At 39.1% G+C, this 19,616-nt stretch overlaps 1 protein-coding gene across 12 annotated transcripts in view; it reads left to right on the top strand.

The window, feature by feature from the left end:
* sox5 (SRY-box transcription factor 5) overlaps nt 1-19,616 on the top strand; it is a 243,833-nt gene that overhangs the window by 117,491 nt on the left and 106,726 nt on the right. For all 12 annotated transcript variants that reach the window (XM_077234375.1, XM_077234391.1, XM_077234383.1 and 9 more), the window contains one exon: nt 13,104-13,163. The gene's annotated coding sequence lies outside the window, so the exon portion shown is untranslated. The remainder of the gene's footprint in view (nt 1-13,103; nt 13,164-19,616) is intronic.

A 19,616-nucleotide genomic window follows, 5' to 3' on the forward strand; every position in this document is an offset into this window, starting at 1 on the left:
AAAGGATTGTAACGCATACCACCGCCTCTCGCAGTCGTCCGGGGTCTGCGACACAAGCGGGAATGCTGCATTGATCTGCAAACATATTCTCTCCCATGTCTCACGCTTTGTTTTACTTGATATCCCAGTGTCGAATTTCCCTTTTATTTTTTATTTTTTTTCAGCACCAACTGGGCCAGTTTTCCAGCATTAACTGATCCTGCGTCCAGTTGGGCTTTCTTTTCCGTTTTGGCGAGTTCATAATCCACCGTCATTCAACTATTACATTACTTCAATAGGAGCAAATACTTGCTTTAAGTAGTCTATTTAGGCTATGGAAGCTTGTTTACGCCACAGAATGAAAAATAAAAAAGCTAATTGCGACTTTTTATCTCACAACTGCGACTTTATTTCTCACAATTCTGACTTCATATCTCGCAATTGTGAGATAAAAAGTCGCAATTATTTTAATTTATTTTTATTCAGTGGCGGAAACAAGCTTCTATACTAATAGGATGTCAATTAACCAAGCAAGTGATAATGCAAGTGTCGTTTTTCATTATTAGGCAAGTGGCGCCGTGGCGGTTTCATTAGGGTATTAGGCTACCTTAATTTAATTTAATTGAATTCACCACTTTTCTCTCTCTCTCTGCCTTTTTAGAATTACACTTCACTGGGGCCTGCACAAACATGTCATTATATATGCATTTCGATGACATTACTATTATTATTTTGTGTAGGACCCAGACATATTTAGATGTCGTAATTCCATGATTTGTTGTGTCTGTGTTATGTTCCGCATGACGGCCCTGTCATCTAAAAACCAATCACCGTGATCATTGCGAGGAAACTCGTGCATGAGAATTGACGTCATCCATAGCAACGAAGACTCACTCTTAGTTTAGGAGTTGCCATTTTTCCTTACTAAGAGTAGGTCTGAAAGGCGTTGTGAATAACTTTTAAGAGAAAACTCCTAGCTAAAATATTTTAATGGGATTTAGGAGTACTCCTAGTGGTAAAATAAAATTCTTTGTGAATACGGCCCCTGATGGGAATGTTCTTTTAATTGTTATTCAAGCAATGTATGTGACCAACTCACCATGGCATGAACACACTTCACAGATGATCTCACTCGCGGATAACTGATTCTCTCTGCCCGACTCTGGCTGGATCAGCAGGTTGCAGGATGTGTTGCGCGTTATACACGAGTGTTGCCAACAGGGACGGTGTAGAGTGCCCTCTGGTGGACAAACTATACAACTCCAACACTCATGACATGGTTGAAGGATGTTTCGTCCGTTTTTTTTTCTTTTTTTTTCTTTTTTTTTTTATATTCATTTATCGGCTATTATAAACGCCGATACCGATAGTTTGGAAAATGCCTAATATCGGCCGATAATATCGGCCTGCCGATAAATCGGTCGAGCTCTAATTTACAGTCATTACGTTCCTCTGTATATTGCGTGAATGACGGGTGGTTGGGCAGATATTGTGATTTGCGGTAGGTGGTATGCCATACGGAACCGTTGCCACGGAAACTGCATATTAACGCACCAGTGGGGCTCGACAGCCTTAGTCAAACGGGTTGGCGCGTATGGTTGGGTTGCGGAGAGATTGTGAGATTGTGGTTAGGTCTCAGCAGCAAGAGGGAAGTAGAGGTCAGTAAGCTGGGCTGAGTTGAGTGGGGGACGGAGGGGGGTGACTCTGGGACGCCAGAGTCACTGTTGAGCCCTCTTGAGGTGTCGTGGGCTAGTCGACGAAACACTGAGGACGGAAGGTGCCCACTTGAAGACCCTAGAGATGTTCCCTACTCCGCTCAATCCAGAGGGTTGTTATGGGGGGACCGCACTGTGGTTGCAGCCATTGTGTGTGCTGACGCGCAAATACCCTATTAACACCAGACAGAAGGAGATTCACGTCACCAGATGGAAAGAAGCGTAAATGGATGGAGAAGCATAGGTTACTGTAAAGCTACGTCTTAGTTGGTGCTTATCTTGGCGAAAGCCGAGTACAAATCAGCATGAAGTTTTAACATCTACTCTCGTGTAATGGAAATCATTTATCAACTAAGATGTTATTATAGTGTTTGTTCCAATATTCAAACTAATGAATCCTTACCTTTTTTATTACTTTTTACAAAGAAAGAATACACTTGAAATATTGTTAAAATTTTAATTGTTGTTGTAATTGTAACCTATTTGTAATTGGTTACAATTTCTAATTTTAAAATATGTATGTATAGATAATTTCTTTTGTCCTTGCATTCTTTGGGACCCTGTGACACATCTGTGTGAGGCTAATTAATATGCGGCTCATTATGTATGTGGCACATTACCCGGCCTTTGTCTTCTCAGGTGTGAACACGCCTCCACGCATATTGCCTTTCCAAACAAAAGGTGTCTTATAAAATTTAAATCAATGTATTGTTTTGTGTAAATGATTAGGCAGGATGATTTTCAGATCATTTTGAAGCAAAAACTCTAGGCAACAATGCCCATTAGTCAAAAGTCTTGTGGACACATATTTAGTTTTAGTCATATTTAGTCAATTTAAGTTTTAGTTTTCTCAATAACCATGCATAAACAATATTCTCTCAAAAATACAAACATGTACATACATGTTGCTCACATATTACGTTAGCCCCGTTTGTGCTATATAGAGTGAATTTACACCTTTGCCATTAACATGTTTATAAATAACTGAAAAAAGCACAAATGTCAGAGCATGTCAGAACACCTTCAGGACCCAGAAAACCCCTCAGACTCCTGAGGGTTAAGATGCTGAACCTGCTGATGATATAATGTGCTTGCGGACATTTCAAGTGTAAAACACACATAATACATTTACATTTTACATTTACATTTATTCATTTAGCTGATGCTTTTATCCAAAGCGACTTACAATTGCTATATATGTCAGAGGTCGCACGCCTCTGGAGCAACTAGGGGTTAAGTGTCTTGCTCAGGGACACATTGGTGTCTCACAGTGGATTCGAACCCGGGTCTCTCACACCAGAGGCATGTGTCTTATCCACTGCGCCACGGAGAGCGCGCGGTATTCAAACGCAAATGATCTAAGGCAAGCCATGCACCAGCTGGATTATAAAATCATGTTTAATAAGTTTCTTGCTACAGCTGTGAACACAGCGTATCCCTACCCAGTGAGGAATAATACTATCTAATAAATAACCCTGGAAAATGTATCAGAAGTGCTGGTAGTTTCATTTCGAGGAGCAACGGATCCAGCTGATAAGTAAGTCATAGTAAGTCATTTATTCTTAAGTGCTTTGTTCTAATCGCGACATTGAATAATTTCTATAAACCGCAAAAAGACTGTTTAAATATGAATTGCGTGTCTGTGTGTAGGCTAAATGATGAATGAACGGCACAGGCGCGCGCGCGCTTTGTTTACTACAGTTATACAGCGCGTGTCTGTGCCGTTCATTCACTTTCGCATCTACATTAGTACACATGTTATTAAATTTACATGAACACATTCAAACTATATTGCTATAGCCTACTAAGATGAGTAAAAATAGACTGAAATTTGTTGAAATACAATGTCTGTATAAGCAACAAACTGCAAATTAACATGTATATGCTAATATATCATACCCAGTGTTACAGACTAAATATGAATGTTTAGACAAGATTTTGTGATTAGTTTTGGATAGATTATAAAGTTGGATAGATAATAAAGTGGTGTAAAGAGATTTAAACAGTAATTTGAGGAGGTGAAATGTGATTATTTGGAAAATTCCTGTCGTAACTGCTTAAAGAAAAATGCCAGCAGGCATTTGCCTCCTGCATAAACTTTAATATTGTTGACATTTTGGGCACACGCGCGTTGCGCACTATTCACGTTATATGTAGGCCTATGGCTTATTGGTCTTTGTGTGTTGTTTCTGGTTTTGCGTTATATGTATATGGCATATTGGTCTTTGCGTGTTGTTGCTGGTATACGTTGCAAATAGAGGGGCGGCACAATTGTTTTTCGCCTAGAGCGGCAGAAGTGCATTCGCCGGTCCTGGGGGAGAGTTTCCATAAACATCAAAGTTTGTCGTATTGTGTTCATTCTAAGAACACGTACACGTTATGTTTAGTCCATGTTTAGACCTTCCCATACCTATCTATTGTTATTAGCTAGCTCAGGAAATAAAAAAAAGCTGTAAAGCACAGGGGGGAGCTTTACAGGGGGTATGGCTTATCTAAATGTGATGTAAATGAGCCCTATTGTCACTCCTAGCAGCAGAGAGAGGTGAGAACTGCACAATATTTAGAGGCCATTATCTAACCTTTTAGCTTTTTTGAGTGCCTACCTTCAAATGGCCACAACTTATCCAAATATTATCAGATTTCCATGTGTTACACATCATTGGAAAGCTTGGAGACTACACTTTCAGAACCCATGAATAACTCAAAATGCACCAGAACTGACTTTTGTCCCTAGTTTCCGTGATCGGTCACATATAATAAAACAAATCACAACATAAGTCCAGGCCTGTTCCTCTCTCGATTGTCACTCCTCCTTTTATGCTTCCGCTTCTCTGTGAAAGATATGAGACCGGTGCGTCGCGCCGGTGTTGCTCATCAGCAATCACACCACCGGCCTTGCGCCATTCTCTCTGACTGCACTCTACTCCGCCCACCCCCCCACCCTCTCCGGGGGGACTGATCACGGTGGACGCGGCACCTGGGGGTATGGATAGACGAGGCGAGAGAAAGGAGACGGAAACACGAGGAGTGACAGAGACGAGAGAGGAGAGAGAGGAAAAAATGTTGGTCGGGGGTTCCAACAACAAACTGCCATCTGGTCCTCCACCAGCTGGGCGATCTTCTCCGCGGTGCCTGGCAGTGGTGCTGGATAGCCCTCGGTGGACTGCTCGAAACTCCGCCGTCACCTGGTGGACGACTTTTCCGGGTTCGGGCATACGGCAGGAGTCCCCCGTTCCCTGCTCCTCCCCATCAAGGCGGACGACAGCAGGCAAACGGCGGCGGCGACTCCGCTCCCTCACGGACGGCAGCCACTCCTCCTGCATCCTGGCGGCTGGCAGCGAGCTCGATGGCACTGGGGATTCCGCACAGCGGCGAGGGCTCTTTGACAGCGCGTTCCTCCTTCCTCCTGGGTTTCGGCACCAATGTAACAGAGTTAAAAGTTCCAGGAAGGAAGCGGGAACCGGCGATCGTTCACACACATTTTATTACCAAAAATAAAACAAATACAAAACGAAAGTAAAAGACAGCAGCTCCTCGTGGACGACTGCTGTCACATATAATAAAACAAAACACAACATAAGTCCAGGCCTGTTCCTCTCTCGATCTTCACGACCGTCGCTCCTTCTTTTATGCTTCCGCTCCTCCATGAAAGATATGAGACTAGTGCGTTGGGCAGCTATCGTTCTTCAGCAATCACGCCACCAACCTCGCGCCATTCTCTCACGGCCCTTGACCTCGTCCTGCTCGCCAGTAATTGTAACACGTAAGCACGCTAAAGATTCCAGATTAATCTGATCTAATCAGATTCACGTGTGCATGCGAAAGTCAGTAAATTTTAGATTTTTAAAAAGTTCCCTTTAGGGGCTCCATAAAAAGGAGATATTTTGACAACATTTTTTTATATTTTGAGAAATAATATTTGAATAAATTGATTTTGTCTGTACAATAAAAGTCATCAAATATGTTTCACACCATTTTGTTGTGATAAGACAGAAGCTTCAAACAGAAGATGGTTTGTCCCAGTGTTAGGTCATCTTTACCCATTTCAGCATTTTTATTTATTTATCGTATGTAAAACCGTTGGTATGTTGGATTATATTGTCTAGGTACATTTTCACTCCCATTCTGAGAAAATGACTTTCAAAAGGGAAATATTTATTCATAGGCACCGCACAAAACCGCACTGATGGACAAACACCATTGCTTGAACCCCGCAGGGTAGATTGGTTGTGTAACATTTATTCAAATAGACCTCTTTGTACAGGAATGAGAGGAGATGAGGCTCATTTTACAGAAAGTCCGTCCAGGAAAACTCAGCGAATGTCATTTATCTCCTGGGCAGCGCTGACTTCTGAACGCAGGTGTGACCCTTACCTTAAGGATACAGAGTGTGTTCGTGCCTTTTTCCAGAGTGTCCGGGACAGAAGGATGAGCCTGAAAAATCACTCAAAGTCACAAAACACGATCAATTATTAAAAAATTATAGCATCTCAGTAAAAGCACATCTGTGTAGAGGGCAGGAGTAACATGCAAACGGTAGCCATTAGCACTTGGTGATGTGTGTGAGTGTTTGTAACCATGTGCACTGCATATGAACCCAGTAGCCTGTGCGGCTAATGAGCTGGCCTGTATGTAATGTGATTAAAACAGTGAGATTTGGTGTCATTCTGCTGGTGTGTTCAGGCGTGCTGAGATGAGCTTTATTAATTTAATAAAGCAAGATCATTGGTTGGCTGGATGTGCTTTCCGACACCCCCTTCTCCCCACCTCACAGCTGTTCTGCTGCCCCCATTACAGCTCTCCTCCTCTGTCCTGACTAACACCGCCCTATTCAACCTGAACTCTTGCCAATGTTCACAGACTCACCTGTTACCAGTCAACACAAACTCCTGTGAGTTCACGCTCTCATTTCTTTTCTTTTTTTCTCTGTGCGTGACTGTAGTGTTTTCTCTGACTTTTTGAGTGCAACAAAGATACCCCCAAGTCTCCTGTTCTTCGCTTCTGAGTTTTTTTACAGTTAAGAGGAAGAAGGTTTCCAACAGTGTGTAAATTTATACATCCATGGAAATGTTTTTTTTCTTGCTTTATTGAAATTAGTTTAGTGTTCTATGTAGACAACATTCATAATGTATAGATTCCTTCTTACTCCATAAAAACTTTGCATCTCTGGTAGTGCTGGGTTATACAGGTGAAACTCAAAAAATTTGAATAATTTCAGTAATTCAAATTAAAAGGTGAAACTAGTATATTTAGTATAACTATATACATATGCATGATTATACTTTTCAGAGGGTCGACATTTCTGTATTTAAAATCCTTTTTTTTATTGATTTCATGTAATATTCTAATTTTCTGAGATTTTGAATTTGGCGGTTTTATAAGCTGTAACCCATAATCATCAAAATTATAACTTTTGCACGATATTCAAATTTATCGAGTTTCACCTGTATGTATTTTGGCCACTCCCTTACCCCTTAATCCAGCACTAAACCTAACCATACCACCAAACCTGTCCACCTCAACTGCAGAAAAAGTGGTTTGCAATACAATATGAAAATAATAAGTGTTATTTACAGTATTTATCATTATTAATCATTTTAAGTAAAATGTAAATTGTAATTTCTGATTTAAAGGTTTCAAAAAACTAAATCTTCCTCCTGTACTGCAATTCATCTTTTCCACTGTCCATCACAGTCTATAAATTAACTGTTTGTCAGTCAGTCAGTAAGCATGTGATTCAACAGGGAATGCATGCCTAGTCATATGTCCAGCTGCAGTGTTAGTGTGTCTGTGTGTGCTCTAATGTCTTTGAGTCTATCTTCCTCTCTGTATAGTTCTGTGTTCTCTAATTTTGTGCGCCAGATGACTTTTATTAGTTTTGTGTGACAGAGTCTTCAGAGAGAATGCAGATGGCTGAAATTAGTAGTACAAAAAGGCATTAGAGTAGGTAACAGATGTAAATAAGTTAATCTCTTTGTGTTGCTCACTCTAGAGTCTAACCTCTCAGTCACACTGAGTCAGAAGATTGATCTCTCATTTTCCTCCTCCATGTCTCTTTGATTCCCTCCCCATTCATTTCCTGCATGTGACCTGCATAGCAGGAAACAACTTAATTGTATGAAACACTGACCTTGTGCATACTAGTTTCACGCAGATTAACTTTTTTTCATCATGTAGAGTTTCAAATATTGCCTGCAATAACACTGAACCAACATTGAAAAAAAAAAATAATAAAAAACGTTTTAAAAACTTAGTTATATAGGTTTATGACATGATAGTGTAGAGCAGTGGTTCTCAACCAATTTTATTTATTCCCTCAAAAACTTTTTTTTGTGATCAACTCTTTATTGTCTTTATAAATAAAATAACATCCACTCAAACAAACAGACAGGGAAGGGGGAACAACAGACATATTACCAATAATTTAACAATATGAAAGGAGGAGAAGAAAAAAAGAAAGACAAAAAAGGTCATTCCTTTATATAGCTAGTCCAATATGTTGGAAGAAAAACATTGCCATGCATCAATGGTACTAGGTTTAGCCATGTTAATTCGTATTTTGTGAAGGCTATGAATCCAATATGTTTCTGCACACATGTGCGGAGTAAACCAGTTCTGTATAGTGTTCTTTGCAGCTGTAAACCCAGCAAACAACATTCTTTTTTGCAATGAACTTATACAGGAGTCAGTGTCATCATTGAGAAGACATAAACCTGGATTAGACATGTAATCAATTTGTAACAAGGAGGACAAAACTAGCCCATAAGTTGACAACAATTGGACACTCCCAGAACATATGAAGAAAAGTACCTGACAATATAGTTTTACAGATATGGCAGTTATAAGTTGATTGCAGTTTCATTTTGAACCTCTTGTAAGGGGTTATGTATGCTGTATGTATGACTTTGAAATGGATAAGACGATGAGCCAAGTTTTTAGAAGTTAAGATTGGATTAGACCACACCCTCTCCCAGTCTACAGATAAAATAAAATCAGATAATTCACGATTCCAGATAGATTTAATAGAAAGAGGCTTTGCAATGTGATCAAGTTTACTATATATTAAAGAACGGAAGGCCGACCAGAGGATGGTGTGATCCAATCCCACATAGGGTGGGAAGAAATGGGACATGCCCAGGGAACTCCATATGCCTTGAGAGCCGAGCGTAGCTGAAAAAAGACAAAATATGAGGATGCTGTTAAAAAAAAACTTAGTTCTTAGTTCTTGATGTTATCCTGGATTCCCTGGTTATCAAATAAGTCGCTGCATGTGTTTATGCCCAATGAAGACCAAGAAGGCTAAATGGCTGATTTAAAAAATTAAAGTTGTGCCATGAGGGTGTGTTGCTACAAAATTTGAAAGGTCCTCCCATCAGACGTCCTTTTCCAGATCCTAATAGAATTGGCCACAAACGGGCCGAATATTATACTTATTTTTATTTCCTGTACCAGCAAATAGAATATCATAGAGCCTATGTGGTTTAACCTTGTCAGCTTCAATTTCTCTCCATGGAACTTTGGATTGAGTATCAACCCAAATATGAAGAGCCTTAAGTTGAAATTACCAATAATATAACTCAAAATTTGGCACAGCCAATCCTCCTGAAAGTATAGGATGCTGCAATGGGGCTCGTTTTATTCTGGGTCGTTTACCATTCCAGATAATCTGGGAAAGTATGGAATTGATCTCCTTAAAGTAACCTGGAGGGGGGACAGCGGCAACATAGAAAAAAGAAAATTAAGCCGAGGTAACAAATTCATTTTGACTGCGGAGATTCGGCCTTGAAGAGAGACTTAAAGATTATTCCATCTTTGAGTATCACTCTTGATCTTGCCTAAAATTTTATTAAAATTGTCCCTGGCAATCTTATGAATGTTTTTATATATAATACCCAAATAGATGAAAGAATCTTTAATAGGAATGAATGAGTGGATAGAATAATTAACTTTAACATTGTTAATTGGCATTAAAGCAGATTTGGACCAATTTATCTTGTATCCCCTCAAAAACTGTTTTTGAAGAATCTGGATTCTTGCAGTCTTGGAAAACTTGGAGGTTCTGTAAAGTGTGAAAAGAGCAAAAGAAAGTGTGACTTTTAGACAAGGAAAAATAATGAAAATGACAAAAATCATAAAAATCCATGGGCATTTTCAAATATTAATATACATTTTACATTTAGCTCTATATTTTTAAAATTCCTTATTTTCCAGTAAACTGGAAAAGGCATTAGGCTGTAAATTATTTTGAGGTCAAACTTTTTGAAGACCGTGAAGTCAAAGAGTTTGAGAACTTGTCCAGTGGTCCAGTTTTAGTTTAGCCTGAAAAGGGACCTTTTGAGAAAACTGATTAATTGTCAAAATAGAACAACATCTCAATTATATGACCAATATTTGTAATTTGTGATCCGATTTTCAAACTCTAAAGCCATTTACACAGCCCATCTAACAACCACAGTATAGTAACCTTTGACCTCCAGCGATTAAAATAGCTTTGTGAACAAGCAAACCCCCTTATTTAGACTATCAAACAGTCCTTCAAGTAATTAGCATCTTTAATGGATGACGTTGTCCAAATAGCAAAACTGTTTAGTGCCGCTTAGTACAACCCTCTCCTGTCATGTTTCCTGATCTCTTTATCTGCGTGGAAGAGCCATCATGCTCCATTTCACACAGCCATTCTGGACCTTATGTAAGACAACAGTCGTATGATCTCTCTCTGTCTTCAACTCAATTCCTTCATCTTTCCATCCTTCCATTTCAACAAACAGACCACAGGCCCACTTTGCTTTGCAGCCTGACATAGTACCCATTTTCTATGACTGCATTATGTAAGCGTTCTGTCACACAGGCCAGAGAACAAAGGACCCGACTTTTCTCTACTCAGAGGGGAATTCCACCCCAACAACAATGAGATCTTATTCTTTTTCTGTCTCTAATGGAGTCCATCGATACGCATGGTTTCTGAGCTTGACCAGGTTTCTAGTCAGACTTTGAGCTAATTTTGCTAATCATTTGTACTGGATGTTCGCTAATCTGAATTTTGTATTGTATCATACCTAAATCGTCATACTTGAAATTTGGTCATACATTTGAAAAATGCTAACTTAAAAAGCAGATACTCATACTTTCAGATACTCCTATAAAAGTCATAGAGAAAAAATCTTCTTGAACTGAATCGAGACCAAAAAGACCAAAAATCTTCTTGAAATTGTAAAGTTATCAATATTATTGATAGCCATTCAAGGGTCATGTACAGTTGCTTGACCAAAACCTTTATATCAAGTATACACTTAAAAAAATACACTTTTTTTATATATATATTTTTTTTTTATGTACCATGATATAATACGATGACAGAAAGGAAAAGTGCAAACAGTTTTCCTTTAGGGTTACTTTATTTTTGTACCTGTACCTTATTATTTCACCCTTGTAATACAGAAAGATGCTCTAATTTCATCTTAAATTGTTACTAACCACTATTTTGTTAGTAAGATAATGTGGGAAAAACGAGTCTCCTAGAGACAGAGTAGTTTGTGTAAGGAAGGTTTGCATTGCTTTGCCGTGTATTGTTGTGGAGGTGTTAGCCGCCAGCTCTCACGCCCCACGTCTGAATAGACCAAGACAGATGAGTTAAAGAGTGCATTCAGCCCAGGAACTCATTTCGTTCTTTCAGTGGACACTCTCAGATTAACAGTACAGGCTTCCATCATGAGACTAGGCCGAGAGAAAAGCCACATCACTGAAGACTAGCACACAAAAGGGGATTTCAATCAGCGTGGCACTCAGGCTGGCTTTATGGGCTGACAGGAGTAAATAAGACCGTGCTTTAAGCAGGGGCCCTGCACTGACACTCATACGTTTGTAGGATATATATACACATACACACAGATAAGCAAACATGCACACACTCCTACCTACTGTAGCTCCAAGCACAGCCATTATAGATTTATATTAAGTGTTTGTGTCTAATGTATTCATCCACGTATTTACTCTTCCAGCCAAAAGTTTGGACACACTTCTCTGAATTAGTTTCTTATCTTAAAAATATTCTGTGATGATAATGCTTATAATATAGCATGTAATTAGTCATATTATACATGTAGGCCTACACATAACTTTCTTTTGCCTACTAAAGTAATTTAATATTTTTAATTAATTTGTGTGTGTGTATGTGTTTGTGTATATGTATATATATATATACTTTTTTATATATATTTTTTATTATTTGAATATATATATATATATATATATATATATATATATAACATTTATAATGACTATATTTATTATTATATTATTTGAATATATTATAAATAAATTTATGATCTACAAACCTTCTAAGATGATTATAATGCTTGTATAGTACACCCATCATACAGACACAACCTCACATAGTTACAGTGTTGAGAATTATCTCGAATCCTGCTGCCTATTGTTCTGTTGTGGGCCCAAATTCCTCTATATGTGTTGTACAGACATCTCCACAATCCTCTGAGTGTAAACCCTCCCCCCTCGGGTATAGCACCAGGGTGGCCAGACACATCTTAGCGATCGGAGAACCACTGGCCCCAATTCGCAAGACTCCTGGTTACGTGATCAACCTAAAAGAGTTCCATGTATTTTCATCCGAGGTTTAGCCATTCAATCATGTTCCATTTCCACCTCACTGAGGACTTCACGCTGCACGCTAAACTTGGATGATGACATCCAAGTTTTCTCTGCGGATTATATACGGGAGCGTGCAAGATTAGAAACTTACAATGAGACTCATCTCATGTAATGAAAGATTCCAATGTTCTCTTAGACTATACAACTATGTCTCTCCAGCACGTCCCTGCAATGTTCCAGTGAAGACATATACAACTGTTTCTCCCTAAATCTCATCTGGTTTGATCTGTTAGCAAGGGGACAGTGGTCTAAATCTTCCAAAACTACTCACAAATGACATGGTTTACCAATTCAGTTCTAAGAAGGATGATATAAGACTTAGCGCTGGGTTTGTTGAGGAGAATCGGAGCTTGCCAAGAGTTCTGATAAAGCTGAGAGAATCCTCTCTATTCTGCATGCTTACACTCATAAACTCTAGACGTGACATTTTAAGTACTGTACAATTTACAGATGCAATGATAAGTTCTGTGAAGTGGATTAAGAGTGTTTCAAGTTGTTTATGGACAGAAAAGTCTACACAATGTCCGTCTTTGAGGTCCAGAAGTTCTCCCGTTGGGGGAGAACATAAAACAAAGCAAAATTATAGTTTCAAGGCAACACTCAGCTTGGCAGAACAAAGTTTAATACTTTTGTTCCACCATGAAACAAACCTCTTCAAGTAGAGAAATGCTTCACTTTTGAGAGGGCTGGAGAGCCTGAATGAAGTTTCTAACTTGTTATTTTTGTGTTTGTTTTGTTCAGGTAGAAGCAGATACAACAACAACAACTTTTTCACACAAGAAGCCTCAACACAACTGACTGGTATGTAATATGTGCATCTGCAAAAGGCTCTTTTAAACGTTCCCAGTGCTTTAATTTTTTGGTCATTGTTACAGACATTATGTATCCTCATAGCCTGTTAACTCTTTGACAACTAAAGCAAAGCAGTAATGTCTGGTGTCGTCTTGTGATTGTCTGCTGATGTGAGGGTGTACAGTGTTCCAAATCTTGTAAATGGCCTTAAGGGTGGTTGATAATCTATGTAGATTTTACCACTGACTGATTCATAAAAATGTATATCTTCACCTTGTCGCCCTGTGCCACTTGTGCTTGGCGGATACAAAATATTTTGTTTTTTGCAGTTTATTGTATTAGTAAAATCTTACTTTTCCTTAAATATACTATTTAATCAGTATTAAATTGTATTTTATACAATTATCAGTTAGATTTTATGAATTCATTTAAATGTTTTATAACTATATACGTTTTTATAAGCTATTTTTCTTATTTTGTTATATACTGCAATCCAAACATGCAACAGGAAAGAAAAAGAGAAAAAAATGTCACGCATGACTTGATCTAAAGAAATTTTGAAGATATACTTTACAAGTAGCCATTTATACACTGTATTTGCTTTCAGGAAGCAGAAAAAAATCTGTATTTCTTGAATACACGTTAAAGAAGTAAGTGTGGTGTGTGTCCAAATGCTTTTATGATGGCACACATAATTAAGTAATGAACTCTGAAAGCTCTGATCATGTAATAGACGTTGCCTCGTGGCTCTTTGGACAACATATGTTCATCAGCCCCAGTGTTCACACTTCAACTCACCTATGAGCGCCATCAGGGGGCTGGTTTTGTTTGTGCGTATGTGCGTGAATGGATTCTGGAGAAGGGGCTGTGTGTCTGTTCATCTGTGTTTGGGGCTGTTGGTGGGCGTCTTTGTCATGTATGTGTGCCATACATGTCTGTGTATGTGGGACCGTATTACAGACGGGCTTGAGTGTGTCAGAGCGGCCGCTGTCTCGCAGCTTGTAGTCATATTTCATGAAGCCTATGAGACTCAGTTGGCGGTATGTGTGAGTTCTGTCTATTTCCGTCTTTCTGACTGTGGCACTGCCCACTGTGTGTGAGTCTGCGTATGACTTCCTACTGTCTATGCGGCGTGCCAGTGGGAGACTGCCATCCTGTGCCCCCTCGCAGCGAGATCCACCATTCCTATGCCTTCATCTCCAACCAACCATCCTCTCCCTCTTTCTGTGTGTCTCTTTTACTGTCTCCACCTCCTCACTGGATCTCTTTATTTCTCTCTGTGGGCATCCCTGTAAAGTACATGGAGTTTGTGCAGGCAACAAACACGTTTATTGGTGTTAGATTTCTCTTTTATCTGCACTATAAATAGTTGTCTGATTGATGTTGCGTTTCATTTGTAGATGCCTGATATAGACGATGACATGATGCGCTCTGATCCAGAAATCATGGCTCTGTCCCCAGTCCCTAATGACTCTGGAGCCTCTACCCACTTACAAAACATTGTTCAGTTGACAACTGCAAACTTTTATAGTTACTAGCTACACTATAGTTGTTAGCTATAAGCATACTTAAATTTGCCTAAAATATTCAATAATATGAAAAAGATGGGAGATTTCTTAGAGCATTTTGAACAAAGCATGTTCCAATTTTGTCAATATTTCATATGCCTCTACCTCACCCTAGTCTGTCTATGTGTCCGTCCATCCATCCATCCATTCACCCATCCATCCATCCATCCATCCATCCAACTATTTCCAAAACATCATATCAAAAACTTGAAATGTATGTATACATATTTCTATATTTTATTTAAATGTATAAGAGATCCAGCCAGTTGTGTCAGTCTGTTTCTCTCTCTCTCCTCCAGTTTTCCCACCTCTCTTTCCTCCTGAGGGCAGCAGCAGTGGCGGCGTCGGCACTCCTAATTGGCCGTGCGCTCGACGTCGCCTGTTGTGATCATATAAATTTATTGGTGCTTAGAAGGCACAAGCTATTAAAACATTACAATAGACATTAGCGCAGGCCCAAGCAGCCTGCTTGGCCTAACGAACATATGCTTCCCTACCAATGCCTAAACTCTTATTTATGGATTTAATTTAATGTGCGGGAAGAATTCTAAATTAAATTTGGTGTGTGCCCCTGGAGAGTGTCGGTGTATAATAACATGGTAATTTTTACACATCTTTATGAGAAATGAGAAAATTAATTCTTTCTGACAAGCTGTAATTACTGGGCTTGGACCAGTCGCAGATGAACAGTTTGAGCTCAGCTAGTCTGCCAATAAACTAAAGGAGAGGAGAACAGATAAGGAAGACACACACAATTATGGACGCACACCCACACGCACACACAGACAGACACAAAGACACGCAATTACATACACCCACAAACACACACCTACGGATCAACATATACGCATGCTGAAAGCTAACACACAACTACACCCATCCGAATTAACAGACTCCTACATACCTACAGTAACTGCACACGAAATCTATAAGATGCCATAAAGCAGTGGTTGTCCACTGGTTTTGCTTCAGGACCCAGATTTTCCATCGGGTGTCAAGTGGAAACCCAGAACTTTACAAAAATTGTAAACATTTTCTTAAAATCAAACAGTGAAACCTTTTTAATATTCCAGTTTTCTCTAATCAGGAATGTCACACAACCTGTTTGTGTTGGACTCTTCTTAATTTGGCTGGTTTCTTGACAGTGGAATTTGCATAAATAATGTGTAGAGTTCAATTGGACACACAGCTTTTGCCGCCAGCATCATCTTGTACATTATCTTGTATTTTATTGTATTAATTGTATTTAGCGTACTCCCTACCCCACCCCCACCACATTATCTGTGGTGTGACCTAACACCAATATGCATGTGTTTTGTTTGGTTGGTTGGTAAAAGTCAATATTGGATATTTAATTGTGCTTGCTCATATTTGACTATTTGTTTTGCTGCTATGTAATTCTCACTTAATTATGAAAATGTATTTGTAGCATTTAAAATAATTCATTGTTTTATATTTTATTTATTTAGAGAAAATAATATAGAATTTTAACATTGGCCATTTTTCAGTTATTGGCCTTAACATGAATAATCATCAGCTTGTCATCAGAATTTTTATATTGGTCCATCCCTACTGTAAACATTTGCCTGGTTCAAATATTGTATTGTCTCTTAAGCACTCTTGTAACACGTCTTAATGTAAGATAGCCACATATTCCGTCTAATTGGTTCCCTTCTGAGAAGTACGTGATTGGTGGAAGACGAAATGGACGTTTCGGACACAGTTATGGGTGAGGTCTCAGTCTGTAGCGAGTTCTGTTGCCCTGTCTGATGAACATCAATTGCTAGCAGGTCTGCCCCATTCAAGGTCATCTGCCATTTAGTATTCACAGCAAAGCTTGACCACACCACTAGGTCTCATAGCTAAATAATCATCCCACATACTTTACCCTAATGCATTTTGAAAAGAGAGAAAAACTGTTATAGCTGTTGTTTCTGTTGCTATCGGTATGACATTATGGGTCACTTTAGTTTCAGCACTGTAGTTGTGTGGCTGGCATGAATAGGTGTATGCGCGTGGCACATGCTGACTGTGCATCCAGGGGCCATTTCAGTTTATTTATTCATTCTGTTCCATTTTGTCATGCGCTGTTAAATGTTTAATCCTCTCATCCCTGCGGTTGGGGACCATCAGGGGAATGCCGCCCTAGTGGTCACCGCAGTGAATAATGCATTATGGTGTGTGTGTTTGTAGTGATGAAATGCAGGTGTCAGTTCATAAGATGTCCTTTTTGATGACCATGTCTCTCTCGCTCTCTCAATATCTCTGTCACACACACACTTTAAAACACTAAGTTGGAGTCTATTAACCCTTCTGAAGGGTGGCCTGTCAGAGTGTGTTAGCTGATGGCTCCATTGTCTTTCACTCTCCGTGACTTACTCACTCTGAGATAACAAGTTGAGCTCTCATAAGCACTCAGAGCTGCTCTGACTGTTCTCTGCCTGTAGATGGAGAGGATAAAACATTTATTCACCTGGGGTAAGGAGTTGGGCAACATACCACCACTCTGTTTTTGATTGACAATGACAAAGAATGCTGTCATGCTGATCAGACAACAATGTAGTGCATCTGTTTGTGTTACAGACATGAATGAAATCTCAAATAGTGAAGCTTGTTGAGGAAAGTTATGCATTACCACACGCTACTAGACTGAAACTCAGTTTGTGTTTGTCATGTTAGTGACCACTTTACACTAATCTCAGTCCAGCTGCATCAATTACAAGATCATACTCCTCCCTTATTGTAGATACTGTCCTAGATTTCAAATCGCATTTCTAATTAGATTTTAAAGGGGACCTATTATGCGTCTTTTAAAAAGATCTTAGGTGTCCTCAGATTGTATCTGTTTCAGTTCAAATTACCCCCACTGATCATTTATTGTGCTGTAAATGCCCCTTTTTGGGTTGAAGCAAAAACATTTGCATTTAAGGATACACATATAAAACAGCATGAGCAAAAGCTCCCTATCCAGAAGAGGGCGGAGCCTTTACAGCTTGTGCCTCAGATACTCTGCCAACAACAAACAAAACAGTTTGTTTATTAATTAAAACCTGTATGGTTCAGCTCACGTGGCTACAATTCTTTGGCATCATGAAAGTTTATTATTTGCATGTTTTAGAGCCAAATCAGTTTAAACTACTAGTATGCGGTTTTCTTAGTAAACACAGCCGAAGTACACGCACAGAAGGCCTGTACTTTGTGTTCTCTTGCGGGTCTTATAGTGCTTAAACTGTGAAATGTACACAAAGTTCAGTTGAATATGTCTGTGAACGTAAACAGCTGGGGAAAAAATCACGTCTATATGAGATCTGTATTAAAACGGCAGCAGTCTAATATACAGTACCTGTTGTTGTCTATGCTGTCATTGTGAATTGAACAACGAAAGAAAAACTGAAAATCACTCACTATTCTTGACTAAATAACTTTAGTAGCTTTAATAAGAGTTCATTTCTTGAATGCTACTATTAAATGCTCTAGCGAGGAGATAAACATGGCAGACTGTGTACAGCTCAATCAGGGGAGGAGCTAAGCTAATAGGCCAGATTCTGTGGTCAGACATCACAATGGATGCATTCCTGAATGGCTCATTTTGAGACACCATTTCTGATTTATGGGGAAAATAACAAATGGAGTGGATGTATTTTTACCACAATAGTGTGGTTGTGTACACACACTGCGGACACATCGTTATGTTCAAAAACAGTGTAAAAGTGAATTTTTCATAACAGGTCCCCTTTAAAACTGTTACAAATTAGATTGCAGTCTTTTTGTTGCACTCAAAGGGCAACAAGCTTCAGTTTTGTAATTTGCATTTTGCTTAAGTAGTCAGACTTGCGTTGGGTTGGCCTTTTTAATTCAAAGAAGACCAATTTTAATGCTGCATCATACATTGACATCCTAGAGGACTGTTTGCGGTAACAGTTTTGGATGGGTCTTTACTGTCAGGGTCAATGGCCCTGTGTATAAAGAACTTAAATGGCCTCCTCAAAGCCTAGACCTGACAAAATGCTACCAGACACAATTTCACAATTGCTGGTTTATTTTACTGACGCCCTCTTGTTTCCAAGAATCTGTGCATGCACACAAAACTACTAATCAAGCCACTCCCTATATGCAAATCAGCCCCTTGTTAACCCCAATCAGAGAGGTCGCAGGATGCTGCTTTCAACATCCCTCAACGCAGCATCTCCGGCACTGCTGTAGCCTCATGGGTAATTACAAAGCTACCCGGCTAGTCTGTCTGACAGCGTTGTGTCGCTATGCTCACGACCCCGGCATGACCCCTGAGAGTGTAGGTAATCACCTGTGTCTCCTGAGCTTAGATCTCTATTAGCGCAGAAGCACAGTTCAGCTCCACAGAGGAGGGCGAACACACCCCACATTCATCTCCTCACAGTGGGGTCAGCTCACCTATGAGAGGGAGATTTGCCTGCGTGGTTAGCACATGGCCCAGTGGATTGTGGGATTGCATTTCAGCTTGATGTAGCATGATAGGAGCTGTCATGCTGACTATAAGGTCTTTGAATGTTTTATTTTTTATTTTTTAAAGAGAAGGATAGGTCAGAGTACTTAGTTTTGTGGCTTTTTGTCCATTTCTGGTAGCTTTGAGGTCATCTATATGCTAATGTACTCTTAATAGTTGACAAAATGTAGATTTTTGAGTTTTAGCAGATCAAAGCTAGTAGCTATTAAAAAAGATGACATATATTATTGTTTATCAATTTATTATTATTATACTTATTACAGTATTAAATTAAAATATCCATTTTCATTTACATAAATTGTTATATTAATATATACAATTGTATAACATATTTAGAATTTGTATGATGATAATAATAATAATAATAATTGTTGTTGTTGTAAAATTAGAAAAGCTGTTATTTTATTTTAC

The sequence above is a fragment of the Siphateles boraxobius genome, unplaced genomic scaffold, assembly GCF_051911475.1.
Source record: "Siphateles boraxobius isolate OS27281-9 unplaced genomic scaffold, OSU_SipBor_1 19, whole genome shotgun sequence".
Lineage (NCBI taxonomy): Eukaryota > Metazoa > Chordata > Actinopteri > Cypriniformes > Leuciscidae > Siphateles > Siphateles boraxobius.